The following is an 18,002-nucleotide window of genomic DNA, read 5'->3' on the forward strand; positions in this document are numbered from 1 at the left end:
GCCACAACCCAACTTCACCTTCTATTACTTATTGCTTTTATGCTTGTCTTTGACTATGTACTGTGCCCCACAACCCTTTGACTAGGTTCACACCATAGAAAGAGCACGTACATAAAACTATGCATACTATGCCTAGACTAACCTACCACCCCATCCCCTGATCTAGGCTGACTGCTGGTCCACGTATACCTACAGTCAGGATTATGGCCCTCATTATGAGTTTGGCGGTCACTAGACCGCCAGACTCGCAGATGGGGGCCACCCCACCACCAATGAGGCAGTCCAAGCACCATATTTCAACCCTGGCAGTCAGGCTGCGAGGGGCCCGCCAGCTCCACCAAGATCAGGAATTCCTGTGGTCTGGCAGTATGTGATGGTCCTAAACCGCCAAGCAGTGCTGCCCTGTGGATAACAACCTTGTTCCTTGCCAGTCATTTCATGGCAGTAGCATTGCCATGAAAAGGCTAGTGAAGAATAGGTGCAGGGGGAAAATGGGAGGCCCCTCCACTGCCCATGCCAAGTGCTTTGTAGACAGTGAACATTGCAAGGGTGCCGGTGCACCCTGCGCTCTACAGCATTGCCGCCGGCTCAATTACAAGAATCTCAGGTTTCTGCCCGCTGACCTAGCGGGAAACTCTTAATGGGCCCGGCGGGGAGGTAGCCAGTATGGCGGCAATCTCCCCATCAGAAGTTCAGCTGACATTGTAAACCGTCTGCCAAACTCATCATCAGGCCCTATGTATCTATCATCCAAATTAGTGGGAACGCTCTCACCTTTGATGATGCTTATTGTGGCAGTTGTTCAATGTGATGGGAAAAGGGTGTGGAAAGTGCATGTGTAACAGATGATGGAGACCATGAAGTGTGGCATTGGTAAAAAAAAAAAAAAAAACTCCTGGTGCACTGTAATGGCACACATCCTAGTACTCGCCGTATTTTTGTGTTTACCATCTATAAGAAAGATTATTATTTGAGGGAGGAGAGAACCCACCTCAAATAATAAACACAATCCCTGTCAATGTCAATCAATAAAGTCACTAAATAAACCAGTTCTTTACCATCTGATAGCTTGGCACACAGGGAGTCAGGTTTAACTTAGAGGCAACTTGTAACATACTTATGCAGACCTCAAACAGTTATGAAGTGAAAATGCAAGGAAAATTCCAAACCAATTCAGAAAAATGGGATAAATGGAAATAAATACAATAACACTAAAATTAGAGAAATCCGAAGAGTAGAAATGGAGATATGATTTTTTAACTCTCAACTAAAAATGGCCTCACAAAGCACAACGTGGCAACCACAGTTATCAGGTTGCATTACACCAGATCAAAGTCAAAAGTTCAGGCCAACCACAATGGAGTTTGAGTCTGGTACTGGAACCAGCCTTATTCCAGTGGAATATTTACCTTCTGACTTAGGAAACTTTGTGGAGCAAAGGTGGGAGCTAACTTGTCTTCGCGGGCAGGCTGCATCCAAAGCTGGGCTCGATGATGGCGGGTTGCTGAAAAGCGGGGTCCCGGTACAGTTGTCAATGTTGTCAATGAAGCCAGGAAAGCTCTGAGCGGGTAAAGTCCAAAGACTGCAACCAGTAACATGACAGGCTGCTGCTGAACATCTGACCCAATGGAGCCTTCTATGTTCAGACTCCGAAATGTTTTTGGAAATCAGGTTTCCTGTGGCGGAGCAAACACAAATGTTGAGTCTGACCAGCAATTCAAAGTCTATGGCTTCAACCTGACGGTAGGTTCAGCCTACCACTGGTCCTCTGGAGAACAATTTGTTGAAATGTTTCTAAGTCCCATGTTTTTCAGTGTGGGGATGCTGAGTACACTCTACAGCCAGTCAAGGGTCTGTGACATGAGGGGCACCACTTGGGGATTAGGACTCATTCCAGGAGAGGTAAGAAGCAGGATTCAGTGCATGTCTAGTTGGAATTGGTCGGCTGGGAAGTTGCAGAGAGGAAAATCTTGTTATGTTTCTTTAGCTCAAACAACTGACCACTCTTGGAGCCACTTCTGTGGTCCTGAATTCAAGGAAACCAGGTCCAGTCTTCCTTCTGGTTCTTGAGACAGCAGTGCAGTCCCCTTCTGATCCACACAGGTCTAGGAGTGTTCTGACGGGATATGTGAGGTCCATGTTTATTCCCAGTGACAGTCTGTGGGTGAAGGGCAAATCTTTGCCCATGCCCTATACCAGCATTCAACAGTTTTCTACCCCCACTGGATTTGGTGCCAGCCTGACTGGAGAAACAAGGGACTGGCAGACTCAGCTATGAGCCAGTGAAAGTGTAGTTCTATTTTGAAGACAATAAGGGACTGAAAACAGCTGCCTGTCTGCTCCTTGAAGCTCAGACAGGGGCTACGTATAGCCCCCAAGCCATTCAGTTCAAGAGAGGAACTCCCCTCCACACAACCAGCACTCTTTGTTCACTGTCTGGAAGCAATGCACATAACCTTTCAGTGTAGACATCAGGGGTCAGGTGACACTGAAAACTGGCAGAAAGACACTTTTGGTTTAAACAGGAAAATGAAAACTTTCTCAAAGTGTCATTTTCTAAATAGTGACAAAAAAACAGATTTTATCATTTAGTTGGTTTTAAATTACTATTCAAATGAATCATTGTATCATGTTTTTAGCTGCTTCCAAAATCAAGCTATACATTATAAATTGTTATATTGTAACCCAGTTTTTTCATATGGGAAAGCCAGCCTTGAAAAGTAGAAGATGATGTTAGAGGATTTTCACTGCCAGGACATGTAAAACTTTAATTATACATGTCCTAAATGTAACTACCATGCATCCTACCCCATGGGCATTTAGGGCCTAACATAGGTGTCACTTATAGGTATCGAAGGAGAAGGTTTAGCCCTGGCAAAAGGTTTATTTTGCCAAGTTGATATGATAGTCTAAAGGTGTACACATAGCCTACAAAGGCAGGTCGGGAGACATATTTGACAGTTCTACTTTTGTGGGTGCTCTAGTCCCTTTGTAGCTTTTACTTCACAGTAAATGGTACATATAGCATAATTTACTAGGGACTTTTAAGTAAATTACATGTCCCAATTGGGTGCATGCCGATTTTGCCATGTTGAAAAGGGGGAGCACAAAAACATTACCCCTGGTTAGCAGGAGTAAAGTTTGCAGAGTCCTGTGGCAAACTAAAATGGGTTCAACTGAAGAAGGTAAAAAATATGTGAGGCTACCATGCACAAAATGTTCATTTCTAACACCTACAATACTATATAACTATGGGTTGCAACTCACATGATGTAAATTAAACATGCCTCCCTTCCCACATTTTACTTCCAGGTCTGACAGCTGTGAATACTGTTAACTCAATTTCATTTTCCTATCCTATCCTTTAGTTTGTAATTGGCCATAATTGCAATATTTGGATATTCTTTCATTGAATTAAATTAGATTTTTTTATACCTGTTTAAGATATTTTGTCCAGGCAAACGCATTTAAGTATTATCTCTGCATATGAGGGTGATATTGCAGTATTCTGAAAATGGTGTAGCACACCAGCTCACTTTACTACTTCAATCTACACTTGCTTTTAACTTCAATACTTTTCCTATCAGATTAACTGCATAAGCTTTTAGTAATTCACTTTAACCACCCAAATGTCTGCCAGTCAATACAAGTTTATTTGCTATGCTTCTGTAGCATAAATATGCAATAAAATAAAATGCACAGAAATTAAAATACTGAGACAATACTGTATACTATAAAAACTAGGGGCCAGATGTAGGTAGGTAGAAAATTGCGACTTGCAATTTGCGAGTCGGCGCGACTCGCAAATTGCATGTCACAATTTGGTATGCAGAAAGGTGTCTCAAACACCTTCTGCAACTCGCAATGGGGTCGCAAAGACCCACCTTATTAATATTAATGAGGTGGGTCGCAGTTTGCGACCCCATTGCGAGTATGGGCACTCACGGGGATGGTGGCCTGCAGGAGACAGCAGACCACCATGTCCGTGACTGCTTTTTAATAAAGCAGTTTTTTTTTTCTATCTGCAGCCCGTTTTCCTTAAAGGAAAATGAGCTGCACTTAGAAAAAAAAACGAAACCTTTTGTTTCGATATTTTTCAGAGCAGGCAGTGGTCCATAGGACCACTACCTGCTCTGAAAAATTATTTTTGTTTCCATTCACAAAGGGGAAGGGGTGCCCTGGGGACCCCTTCCCGTTTGCGACTGGGTTACCATCCACTTCAAGTGGATGGTAACTGCGATTTCATTTGCGACCATGAATAGCATTGCAAGTCGCAAATAGGAAGGCAACACCCCTTCCTATTTGCGAGTCGGAAATGCATTTTGCGAGTTGGATCCGACTTGCAAAATGCATTTCTGCATAGCAGAGAGGCTTTTGCGCCTCGCAAACGGCTTTTTTCGCTGTTTGCGAGGCGCAAACCCTTTGCTACATCTGGCCCTAGATGTAGCCAGGAAAATCCCAAGTACTTTCTTCATAACATTGCCACATTTTAAGATATCCATTTAATAAGACTCCCCCCTCCAAGACAGTTCTAAACATAAGCTAAAATAGTAAACATCCATTAAAAAACATTTAGTAAAAATATTGGTGTGCTGTCCTCAGAGTGCTTCAATCAGGGCAAAATACTTTTCCTTAACTTTAGACACTGCTAAATAAAAAGAGCCATAACCTGACAAACCACAAAGGGTCAAGTTTCTTTACAATGCAAAGTGCTGGTCTGCATTGTTTAAAATTATAACCTTTTAATAAGGGCACAATCAAGTCTTTCCTAGAGACCACATAGAACGGACAGAAAAACATGAAGTGCTAGTTGGATTGAGATGATACACCATCACAGGGACCCAACTCCTTCTCCTTCAAATAGCACTTTTTTAGGGTAGCCCAGCATTAAGGGATGAAAGTTTTGCAGAAGTGTGTGCTATGACGGTGTGTTAAGCCTCAATTAAAACTCACACATGCACCTACTCTGTATGTCTTTCAAAAACAAGGGTCATGCTTGACAGTGCATAGAAATGCAGTCTCCCTTCTTGCTATGAATTCTAAAACTGTTTTTAATACTTTTTATTCATTTTAATGCAGTTATTCCAAGAAAGGAAAATTCACGACACAGTGCATAAATCTGAACATACATAGGGCTAATAATAAAGTATTTTTTGTCCCCTAAGAAATAAATGATTATATGGCAAATTACATCAGCATGTGTCTCTCCCAAACAAATGTTTGATTACAAATCCAACAAGTTTAGAATCCTTTCTCTCCTCCTCCCAGCCCTTTTAATGACAGTGCTTCAATTCCGTCCCTATTTGTTAAACATCCTAAAGTGCATCCTAAAGTGCAGAGTGCTAAACAAAAATCAATTCATCACAAAACACATCATCTGAGACTTATAATGATATTCTTCCACCTGAACAGTCAACCCAGTACATAGCCTGGAATATCCTTCTGTACTCATGAGGCTCATAATAAAATATGTGAATAACCATTAAAGCTATATGTCAAAAGAAAGTGCCAGTTCTTTCATAAAGTGCCAATGCTGGTAGCCTGTCGCAATCCTAATATGACCTACAAACAAAATGTAGCATCTAAAACAGACAGTACAGAGTCATCTAAAAAATGCCTAGGCCTTTATAGATATCTCCACAAGCAGAGTTAAAGACCAATACACTACTCCTTACAGGCTCATTATCTCTATTTTCTTTCATATAGTAGCTAACAAATAACTCTAGCATAGAAACAGGCTCCCAGCTCAAATAACTCTAGCATAGAACCAGGCTCCCAGCTTGCTGACATTCCACATTTCTCCTCCCATTCTACCAGTCTAGGAGCGGAGGGGGATTTCCAGTAAGTGGTGATTAAAGAACGGGCCATTAAAGTTTCAATAAACATAAAGTGTTCTATATCATTTTGCCCTGTCATCTTCCCATCCAGGCACCAAAAAGTGACATTCTCAGGATAGGATGAATGTCCAGTTCAATTACCTTGCCTAACACCTAACACACCCCTCCAAAATGTCTCTAACATACTGGAAGACCAGAACATATGCAGCCAATATCCTATCTGATCGCATTTCAGAACATTTCTAGAAAATTAGGAAACATCCTATTGACTAATAGCAGAGTAAAATACAGCATCCATCCACTGAAAAAAGCAATTCTATAGAAATTGTCTCCTCTAAGATCAAAATGTATTTCCCAATGTGTTTCTTTTAGTTTTAACACTGTATGACTTTCCCATTTTAATCTTATGTTCGAGCTATGTCACCTGGTCCCAGATGCAATTCTTTGTACCAATAGCTCAAAGTAACATTCTCTAGCCTCTTGAAATGACTGACTAGCCTTGTTCTTGAAGACTCACCATTCTTCCCTGAAACATACTTAAAATAGCCCTTATTTGGGCATATTAAAAAAAGAAAATACACAAGATGTTTTTCCCAAGAAAAGGACCTGCAGGGATCCCAGCCTGGACTCTTCAAATAAATCCCCATCCTTTGTAATAGATTGGTCTGCCAATTTTCCTATTGTTCCTTTAGTCAGGACAAGAGAAAGAGATTGGCAAAAACACATTGGAATCTCTGCATTGACATGGGGGGCTTGTTTTCCAGCAGCTACTTCATTGGTACAGTCTACAAAAAAAGCACCATTGCAGTATCATGTGTGCTGGATGTTCCAGACAAAGAAGAGCTGTCGTCAAAATCAAAATGATCAAGAGCAGCAACTGTAAATCCTTTCCTGATTTACAGCATGAGCTGCTAACAAGTTTCTGCACAGTACTATGTCATTATAAGTTGCTGATACACCAATCCTATTCAGTGAAGTGATTAGCTCTCTACTTTTGCCCTTTTCATAGTTTTCTCTTTGTCGTAATGTAATTCAGAACACATGATTTGGGAAACACAGTTCATTTGCACAGCATAAGCCTGTCGGTTCATGGGATTCTTCAAAGCTGTCATGAGTGTTGTCGGCTTCTGTTCTGAACTCAAGAGCTTTAGTTTGAAATAGTTTTGTTTGCTGAAATTAAACAATGATGTAAAACATGTTAAGACAACATTCCGCAGATGGCTATCCCAAAAATTGAAAAGGTAGCAGTGAAACTTGGCCTGACAACATGGCCGGACAAAGGTATACAAACAGTAGGGGACATATATGGGGACGGGCGCCTCTTACCTTACGTGGCACTGGCTAGCCCCTACGACCTGGGATAGGGTTGCTTTATAGCGCACGGCGCATTGTGACAACTAGTACGATCCGTATGGAATTGCGGGGATGCCAAACCTAAGACGGCCCCTATCCTACATGATTTAATAGAAAACCTAGACACCGCAATCAATATATCTGGGATATATGGGACTCTGACCGCTCACTCAGAACATGAGAAAGAACAAGCAAGAAACAGATGGGATGAGGTCCTAGCAACACCACTTTCACAACATGCTTGGCGCGAGGCAATGACAATGACACACTCAGTATTCCGCAATCCCCGACTCAGATAAACACAGTTCAACTACCTACACCAAACATATTTATCACCATACCGACTTACACGCATGTTCCCTCAGGCATTGCAGGAATGCCCAGGATGCAGTGTCGCCGAAGCCATCTTTTTCCACATGACCTGGGAATGCCCCCTAGTTATGAATACATGGCGCAACATAACGTCATTGGTTGCTGACTGGCTAGAAGTACCTTTGTCCTCTACACCTGAGTCCTGCCTGCTGGGGATCAGGGGGAGACGCAGGGGATAGAAACAGGTACACAGATGTATTGATTTAGCATTCATACTATACAAATGCCTCCCAGCAATGCACTGGAAGGCACCTTGCGCACTGAATAAACACCAGTGGAAGAGGGACCTGTTACGCTGGGCACAAGCCGAAGCACACACGCTGCAATCACTCCAAGACAGAGGGGTCCAGATCAAGGGTATAGATATATGGAACTCTTTCAAAGTCAACTTGGAGAACAAAGACGACACACAACCTCCCTGAGTGACCAGCAGGCATGACCAAACAATGCGACATGGCTGTCAGGAAGCACACATAAGCGGAAGCACCGTTCACATATCTCAGGAAGCGCAGAGTGGTGCGAACACCTATACTAAAGACAAGCAAGGGTGGCATGAGGTTAGGGGGATATAGCAGTAAGTCAGGCGCAGACATACCCAGCCCAAAACGGTAATAATACCAAGAATGATTGTTTGTGGCCCCTCCCTCGCGCCCCTCCTTCCACCATGATTCTAACCTCCTGCGCTCGGGTTTCTGTGGGGCAAACACGGCACGCCCCCCTTCCAGGAGAGGGGCATCTATACTTGAGAGCACGTGCACCCCAGAGCAGTTCCCCCGCCCCCCCCCTTATTTTTTCCCTCACTTTATTGTTTCTTAGTAATATTTCAGCTGTTTGTATATGTAGCAATTTATATTGCCGTAAGTGTAAAAAGATATGTAAGTGTATACCGATTTGGAACACACAATAAGCATGTAACTGATCATATTTAGATGCACAACTGTATTTTCTCGGTGATTGAAAATAATAAACAGATTTTTTTTTTTTTTAAAGACAACATCAGGCATTTTTGTTGAATCCCATGATTTGCGAAACTCTGAGGCATCACAAAATTTGTCATTAAGTCCAAAATCTAAATCTTTTAGGACGTTTCTTAAAATGGTTCCTGCTGATTTTATTGCATCATGTGATCTTATTTTAGCAGCAAAAACTTCATGAGTCAAATCAGCTGCGAACACCCTAAGTGGCTCATTCTTTTTGTTAGACTGACAAAAACAAATTCCGTCATTGTACATTCTCACCAGAAAAATCTTAATTTCATTATTATGGATCAATACAGTTTCATCAATGTTGACCATTAATTCTCTGGCTATGGGTTCACTGAGTGTGAACCCATAGCCAGCACTCAAGAGTGGCTTTAAAAGTTAATTTTCTTTTTCAAAGAGTGCAAACTTAATTGAAGGCCGGCGGTTAAGTTGGTGCTGGGAGCTCATTGTACATTCATAGTTCTGAATGCATGCATACAGTTCGGGTGGGCATACAAGTCCCCTGCAAATACATTCACCTCACTGTTTAGATCAGCTACTCGGCTGAAGGTTTCATCTTGGAAGAAACTAGCTGCAGATAAAAACATGTTTGCCCTTTGAGACTCGCATACTCTGTACTTTGTTCTTTCATCAATCTCTTTGGCCCTTTTTCTAGCTAAAGCACAGATGAACATTGAAGATCCTCTGCTTTCTGATCAATTGTTGGAGGTGGACAAGGGGTGGCAATGGACCTTTTAAGTAGATGGGCACTGGATTTGGTTGCTGTCTCTTTCTCAGAAGAGTCGGATTCTTGTGATTCACTGGTTTCTGCTATTTTTTTACAACATTTTTCCAGGCTTTTTTTCCATTTTGTACCCTGGTAGCACTTGTTGTTACAATGATAAAATATTTGCTCCCCTTCACTCATCAATGTCAATCTTTTGTGAACTTTGTCTTATTGTATTTCTGCAGCATCTCAAACTCTCTTCTGTCTGGTTGCAGTTGATGTTAGCTTTTCTTTTGGATTAGTTTGGCATATGACACATTTTTCTTTGCTGATGGAGTCCTCAGATTATGTAGTTAGCTATACTCTGTCACGAGTTAAAGCTCCAACCTGCTTCACTCATGTTCACAAATTTGAATCAACGAAAAACCTGAAGCAAAAACAATTTTAAAATAAATTACCAATATGATGGCTAAAACACATCATTACAGAGCTGCCATTTTGGAAAATGACACAAGGGCTGCTCTGAGGAGATATTTTCTGTTTCCATTAGTCTACTTGACACCAAAATGAAGTATATAGGTCTCATGGTTCCTTAAATATTTCATCATCACTGCAACACATTCTCCTTTTTGAAAAATATCGTCCAGAAAAAATTGACTTGGATTAGCAATGTCTACCCTAGTTAAATTACTTTTCTAATGAGCCAAAAACACAAATCAAAAAAGAAAATCTCTGTACAACAAGTTTGTTCAGAGGTATATCAAGGAACCAGGGCTACAGAGAGGCCTTCATTACAAGTTTGGCTGTAATTACCGCCAACCGCGGTGCAGTCTGCTGTCATAGACCGGTGTGGACACGTGAAACTTACCACCGTAATTTGACCCCAAAGTCAAAATCCTCCAGAAAAGAGCAAGGTATCTGACCCCGCCAGGCCGAACAAAGGTGGGAAACAGGCTGCACAGAATCCACCATCACCATGGCAAAAACTAAACCGCCCACCCAAATACGAATCAGAAATCAGCACAGTGGTCGTGCAACTGTGGTATGCCATTGACAGTATGGATCACCAACGCCGCGAAATGGACTCACCAACAAAACACCCCACATTGGACAATTTGAAAACCCCACACCTAACACAAACATACACTTCACACACCCACACACCTCAATATAAAACACCCACCCACAATACCCACACTCCCTAGCTATTCCTGCCTGCTGCCACACAACTACAGGCCAACTGGAAAGGGACACCACAAACTCAAGTCACGTTTTTGCACATCCCACGCCACACATAACTCACAAACACACAACCACGTATATCGCAACTGAACCTTCAAATATCACCACACCTGCCACCAAGTCACTGACACACTCCACTACCCCAAACACCACCACCACATCACAGCACACATCTCCCCACGCAACCTACCATGGCACCCCCTAAGAGCCCCTGTTTCACTGACAGGGAGTTGCAGACCATAGTGGACAAAATAATCCGGGCAGAGCCACAGCTGTCCGGTGTACACGCCCAGCAGACATCTATAGCCAGGAAGAGGGAGCTATGGAGGGGATTGTCAACAGGGTGAATGCATTGAGAAACCATCCACACACAAGGGATGACATCAGGAAGAGGTGGAACGACCTGCGCAGGAAGGTCCAGGTAATGGCATTACAAAAGCAGATTGCCATCCAGAGGACTGACAGTGGTTCCCCACCACCTCCCACTGAGTTGACTGAGTTGGAGGAGAAAGGCATTGCCATCCTGAGGGCCTCACTGGACTCACTGGAGGACTGGACTCTGGTAAGTCAATGGCACCCCCTCCCAAAACCTGCACCTGAAAGGCATGTCACCCTCTCCACCTGTACCAAACCTGATACCCTATCCCATATCCTTCCCACCCCATCAAACACCCACACCCATCCCCTGCATGCCCACGCTCCCTACTAACACCTAAACACCTACCCAACCAATATGCACACAACCACCAGTCACTGCATATAATGCTTGAAACACAACAAGTCCCACAATGCATTACCAATCCCACTAATTCTATGCACTGCACCCATCCCAATGGGATTCCTGCATACAGATGTATGGGGATGTAAGCACAAGAAACTGGTGGCAGATGCTGACAGGGAAATGACAGGATAGAGGACAGAAACAGAAGGAAACACAAGCCTCTGCTAATGTGTGCAAGCAATGCACATGTGCAATGTCCACCATCGAAAATGAACTGACTGTCAACGCCATATCGACAGAAGCTGTTTTATCACTACTGCCACCCAGCTAACACACAGTCAAATACTCTGCAGGATACATAATCAATTTTATTTGTTTTACTTCACAGATGACACTGCTCATGGTAGCTGTTAGGAGGTGCCAGGAAGTGCCAGTCCCACAGGAGAAGAAGGCCCCAGTGATGATAGTACAGCAGGATATCTGGATATGGACAAGCAACCTGGCCCATCTGGAACCTCTGGTCAGTCACCTCCAGAAGCCCCACCCAGCCCACCAGACAGACGCCCACTACACAGCCATCACCAATAGCTGTGGCCTAATGCCCCCAAACCAGTGTCCCTGTCTCAGCCACTATGTGCCCACCTGTACAGGGACCGGAGTCACCACCTGTCACTAGGCAAGACGATGAAGGTCCTGGTGCAAGTGGGAGTGGGGTGACTGTAACGGCATCACAGGCACAGGGGCCCCAGGCCAAGGGGAGGCCATCTGTGGTACAAGGGGGAGCCAAACCAGGGTAGCGACTGGCCAGGAGGCCATTTCCCAAATCCTGTCAGCATATCAGAACACCCAGGACAGGATGGGCCAGATCCTGCCCACTTTGCAGGAAAGTCTGAGGCCATCTGTGGTACAAGGGGGGAGCCAAACCAGGGTAGCGACTGGCCAGGAGGCCATTTCCCAAATCCTATCAGCATACCAGTACACCCGGACAGGATGGGCCAGATCCTGCCCACTTTACAGGAGATTCTGAGGCTGCAGAGGGAACACCATCAGGAGGCCATGGAGCAATGGCGGGCTCACAATGCCACCATGGCCTCCATCAAAGGTGTGCTCCAGGACATGACTGAAGTCCTGCGTGAGATCTCCACCTGCATGCAGGCCCCGTCCCTAGGACACGAGACACCCCAGCCCTCCACATCTGCTGCTGGTAGTGGACTTGTGGCCCTGCCAGGGGACTCACAGGACACCAGCACCCCTTCCTCTGCTGCCCAAGAACCCACTCGCAAATGTGGCCGTCCAACCAGACATACCTCGGACACTGTAGCCATGACCAAACCCACCGCAAGAAAGTGATCCCTTCTTGAACTGTCTCCCTTGTGTGCCACTGACACACCTTGTTGACCATCTACTGTCCATGCTCCATTTCCCAATGGACCCATGGACTCTGGATCTGTGCTACCAACAGCTGTGAACACCAAACTGACTATTTAGACCACCATCTGCCCACTCCCTTGTATTTCCCATCCCTTATTTTGCTGCAACTGAAAACTGTACATTCACACCCAACGTATCTGTGATTTATTCATAATGCATAAATTTGATGTTTTACTTTCTCAATGTCAAATGTTAAACGAGTACCAGAAATTGGCTAGGGTGAATGCCTGCAGGCATGTAACATTCCAAATCTGATAAATGGCTTCCTGACACTTGCACTAAGAATCTCCTAATCCTCCTTGTACACGGCATGGCACAGGGGATCCCACCATAGTAAGGTCTGTGAGGAACAGATATGTAGCATGCATTTAAGTACAGTTTGTTCAATGACACATGTACCTGCTTTGTGTCCAAAGTTGGACATGATTGCCAGAGTACTGTCGCTTCTTGACTGACCAGTATTACCATTTGTCAGTTGCACTACACACCAGTTATGCACCCATATATGCAGTTTTGCAGATTAGTACAACTGTGGGGACATCTACTTCAGCTGAGGTGACCTCCACCCACATTGTGAGGGATATTAGGTTGGTGTGCAAATACTGAGGAGATGTGGTGTCACAAGTACTGTCAGCAAAAGTGGCCCACACCTTCTATCCACGCAACAAGTCCAAACAGTCCATACTTGTGACAGCAGGAAACACATCCAGGAAAACAAAACTTCTGTGTGTGAACTACCTTTGGGAGTCATCAAATACATGAAGCAGAGAGGGGTATGTGACAGTACACACACTGCACCACACACACACACTGCTGTGTCTCCAGCACTGGTTGCACATTCTTACAATTGTACACAACTCTATGTAGGAAATGTTGTGGGAAACATTAGGCAAAATGTACCTTCAACTCATTGGAAGTATAGCTGAATGAGCTGAGTTCTGGAGTCCACCCCTTCTTCATCACTGTCATCTGTCCCCTCAGCTGCCACCCGCGGATCAGGTTGTTCCTCCTCTTCCAGTAGGGGTACATGTCTCCTTGGTGCCATGTTGCGTAGCATACAGCAGGCCACGATAATCTGGCAATCCTTGTTTGGGGAGCAGCACAGGGATCCGCCTGCCAAATGAAGGCACTGGAATCTTGCCTTCAGTAGGCCGAAGGTCTTTTCGATAACTCTTCTTGTCCTGCCATGTGCCTCATTGTAGCGAATGTCACCCCCTGACCACACATACCTCACTGGAGTCAACAGCCAGGACAGGTTTAGATAGCCAGAATAACCTGGAAAGAGTGGGAATACTTAACACATGCCAGCACTGTGTAGAGGGTAAAGAGTAAGAAAGGCAGGTTGTTAGCTTCTGCACTCTCACATCTCACTCACCCACAAGCCAGGCTCTCTCTGTTTGTAGCTGTGCCATCATGTGTGGGACACTGTTGTTCCTCAAAATGTAAGAGTCATGCACAGATCCAGGGAACTTGGCAATCACTTGGGAGATGTACATGTCTGCAAAACACACCACCCGTACATTAATGGAGTGTGCAATGGCACAGAAATCAGATTTCACAGTGGGCAAGTCAGCAGTTTGGGGAAATTTGATGTTTCTCTGGAGGTGTATCAGCAAGGCAGTCAGGACATTCCTTAAGAGGTTTCTGAACATTGGCTGTGACAAACCTGCTGACATGACCCACTGGCCACAAAATGTAGCACAGATAGTACCTGCACAGTAGGAGGAATACCATAGGAATTACATAGAGCTGGCAGTAGATCTGGCTCCAATTGGGCACGCAGTTCACATATGGTCATCTGGTTCAGACGGTAGGTCAGTGTGATGTGTTGTTCCTACATGGTTGCCAGGTCAACTAGGGGTCGATACACCGGAGCATTCCTCAGTCTCTGCAGGGGTCGGCAACTAGGGAGGAACAACACACATATTTCACTACACCAACACATTAGGGATCATGTCCACGTACACACAACTGCACAAACGTAGCCTTCACATAATGGAAGGGTTGTATGCAGCTAACACTGTGATAATCGACGTATGAGCACAGTGCTATGCAACTACAAATGCAGATAACTGATGCCACACATCACATATGTTATATATTGCTGTGTATGACTGGTGTATCTAACATGTACAGGAAGAAATGATAACATGGAGGCCACATAGAGATTGCACTCTAGTACATTTTACACTTCAAATGGTGGTCACCTGCCCTACATGCTGAGGACAGATGGAAGTGACATGACCCCGCTGGCGTAAGTCGTCATTGCGTTAGGCGGTCTGTACCACGTGCAATTCCCCATTGGTTAACATTGGTGTCTATGGGGAACAGGGGCCAATCATGGTCACCACTGGCTGTGACGGTGCGTACCGTCATGGTCTTCACCGCCATTTTGATTTTCCTTAGCCACTTGACTCCTGCACACACCACGACCACAACTCCACTGCGTGTGCTGCTGTGCCCTGTGTCTGGTCACGGAGACAGCACATGCTACAGGGGAGAGGGCCCCAGCCGTCACCCTGGAGGAGCTGACAATGCTTGTGAATGGGGTCCTACCCCTGTATGCAAAGTTGTGTGGGCGCCCAGAGAAGCAGGTGAGTGGATTAACAGTGTCCTAGCAGGGAGTGCGATTGCTTTTGTTCATGTGTGTGTGAATGTAGGATTATCTAGCGTGCAGGAGTAGTGGACTAGGTTGTCAATGTGTACCTGTAGGGAGATGATGGAATGTTTGGTTGTCTACTGTCAATAAGATTGAACCCTGTGTCAGCATGCGTGTGGTCAGTCTACATTAACGTGTATTCCTATATGTCTCCCATGCAGGTCAGGGCCCATCAGAAGAAGGGGTTATGGTGAGCCATTGCCAAGGACGTGCGGACCCTGGGGGTCTATAGCCGGCAGAGCACACACTGCAGGAAACAGTGAGAGGACCTGAGATGCTGGGCCTGGAACACCGCAGAGGTCCAGCTGGGGATGGCCTTTCAATGAGGGAGGGGTGCACGACGGACCCTGACCCCACTAATGGCCTGCATACTGGCAGTGGCCTATCCAGACTTGGATGGGTGCTTGAAGGCATCACAGCAGCCACAAGGGGGTGAGTTTTCACACTGTCCTGCATGCCAACTGTATTGGGGGGTGGTAGGCAATGGGGAAAGGTTGCTGTTATAGTGACTCATAGGTGTAAGGGTATGCAGGTGGTCAGCTTCTTGACTGGGTTACGTTACCCTGTTGTGTAGGGGGCATGTGTACCCAGGTAAGGCGGAAATTGGGTAGTACAATCAGTCAGGTAATGTTCCTGTTGCCTTGCTAAGTGATGTAGTGGTCCTCAATACATCTGAGCATTAAATGGATACCTCAGTTGGAGTTGCAGGACATGTGCATTGAATCTATAGGGCACCACTGTCAGTGTAGAGTACTCAAAAGAGGCAGTTGTCATCCCTATCAGTGGCACATTCCTGTAATGCAAAGGCTATGGTGAGGTGAGCTATTAGATTGAAGTGTACTGCATGTGTGCCTACCTGCATCATAGTTGAGTTGCTCACAGCCTGCATCCATTTCTTTGTCCCCCCTCTGTTTTCTTGTGTCCTTGTGTGCATCAGCATCATCAGGTGAAGGAGCAGAGGCACCAGCGAGTGGGGATGCTGCAGCCAATGGGACCCAGGAAGCACAGTCCACTGATGCCAAGGGAACGAGTGGGTTGGAGGGCAAGGGGAGCACCATGGGTGAGCCCATTACCACTGGAAAAACATATTCATCTGCCACCCCCCCTACCAGCACCGCCCTCCCAGTAGCTCCCCTCTGAGTTTCCCGTGCCCGCTCACCCAGGTGGGTGGGCATCACCTTTGCCGCAGGCACCTCTGCCCTGCCCCAGTCAGCCCTGCTGCCATCAATGATGAGGCTATTGATCTCCTGAGGACCATCTCTGTGGGACAGACAACCATCATGAATGCCATCCAGGGGCTAGCATCCCAGATGCAGCAAAACAATGCCTACCTGGAAGGCATCCACAGTGTCGTGTCTGACCTCCAGAGATCATTTTTGGCTCTGGTCTCCTCTTTGATGGCAGCCAGTGTCCCTGGTACCTCCGCCCCCGTCCAACGACATATGCTCCATACAGCACCCTCTCCCCTTACCCATCCTAAGGACACAAGCCAAACAGCATGCACACAGAACAACACAGACACCACACAAGGACACACACAGGCACCACAAGTTACACCGCAGCCATTCACACACTCAACATAGACATGCAAACACAACAACAGCCACGTCTTCCACTGCCTCCCTCACCCCCTCCTACCTTACAGTGACCTCACCACACACACCCACAAACACTGCATCCTCATTCCCGGAACCTGCCCCATTGACACAGTCACCATAGAAGCAGTCACCCAGACATGCACCACAGACACCACACCTGCACTCACTACAACAACCATAACAGAAACCTGCAGCACACACACCAGATATGTAGACACCACCACAACTTACATTCACACGACCTGTTTATCCTCTCCCACCGTTTTTCATCCACCTCCTCCCAATGTACATAAACGTACCCACTCAGGCACTACACATTCATCCACCACACACAAACACACTCAGCACCCACCTGCATCCACGTCCAGCACACCTACACTTCCTACTACCACTCCCTTTACCTCTACGCCCACCTCTGTTTCCATGGCCCCTCCCCATGCTCCTAAAAAACGTTTCCTTTCCTGTATTGATCTGTCTGAACCTCCTGGCCCACCCTGTCTTGTCCCTGCACATTCCTGTGGCCTCCAAAAACCCAGTACCTCTGCTTCAGTTTCTTCCCTGGGCCTTCCTTCCAGTTCCCATGTACCTTCTCCCTCCAAGAAAACATCTGTCAAGAGGCCTGATCCCGCTACCTCCCACTGTTCTCCATCAAGATCTAAGGCCAAGCCCCTCCTCCCAAGCCAAAGTCACCTCCTCCAAAGCCGAAGCCCCCCTTCATGACCTGAGTCCCCACCACCAACCCTCTCCCTGCACCCTGAGGTGTCTGCCCCATTGTTGCCCCTGCCCTGTGAAGACCATGATCGTGTCAGGAGTCAAGTTGGAGCCTTGTTGTGACTGTTTGGCCACATGGTCATGGACATCAGAACTGGCCAATTGACCCATTTGTAAATAGTTCCAGATTCCCCTTTCATATTTTATATTTAATACATCTGGCCAACCTGCACAGTTGGTGCACTTTGATCAAGTTGTCCTGTATTCCACTATGGCTGCCTTGTGTGAACAGGTGTGTGCATCATTGTCCCCATCTGTGCATGTGTACTGTGCTTGTGTGGGTGCATCACTTCTATTTTTCACTTTTGCCTATGTCTGTATTTGTGTGT

The 18,002-nt window shown here is 45.7% G+C and overlaps 1 protein-coding gene across 3 annotated transcripts in view; it reads right to left on the reverse strand.

Moving 5' to 3' along the window:
* The window catches only part of FSTL5 (follistatin like 5), a 2,922,734-nt gene that overhangs the window by 2,408,457 nt on the left and 496,275 nt on the right, over nucleotides 1-18,002 (reverse strand). The window lies entirely within an intron of this gene.

Source organism: Pleurodeles waltl, chromosome 1_2 (genome assembly GCF_031143425.1).
Source record: "Pleurodeles waltl isolate 20211129_DDA chromosome 1_2, aPleWal1.hap1.20221129, whole genome shotgun sequence".
In the NCBI taxonomy this organism is placed as follows: Eukaryota; Metazoa; Chordata; class Amphibia; order Caudata; family Salamandridae; genus Pleurodeles; species Pleurodeles waltl.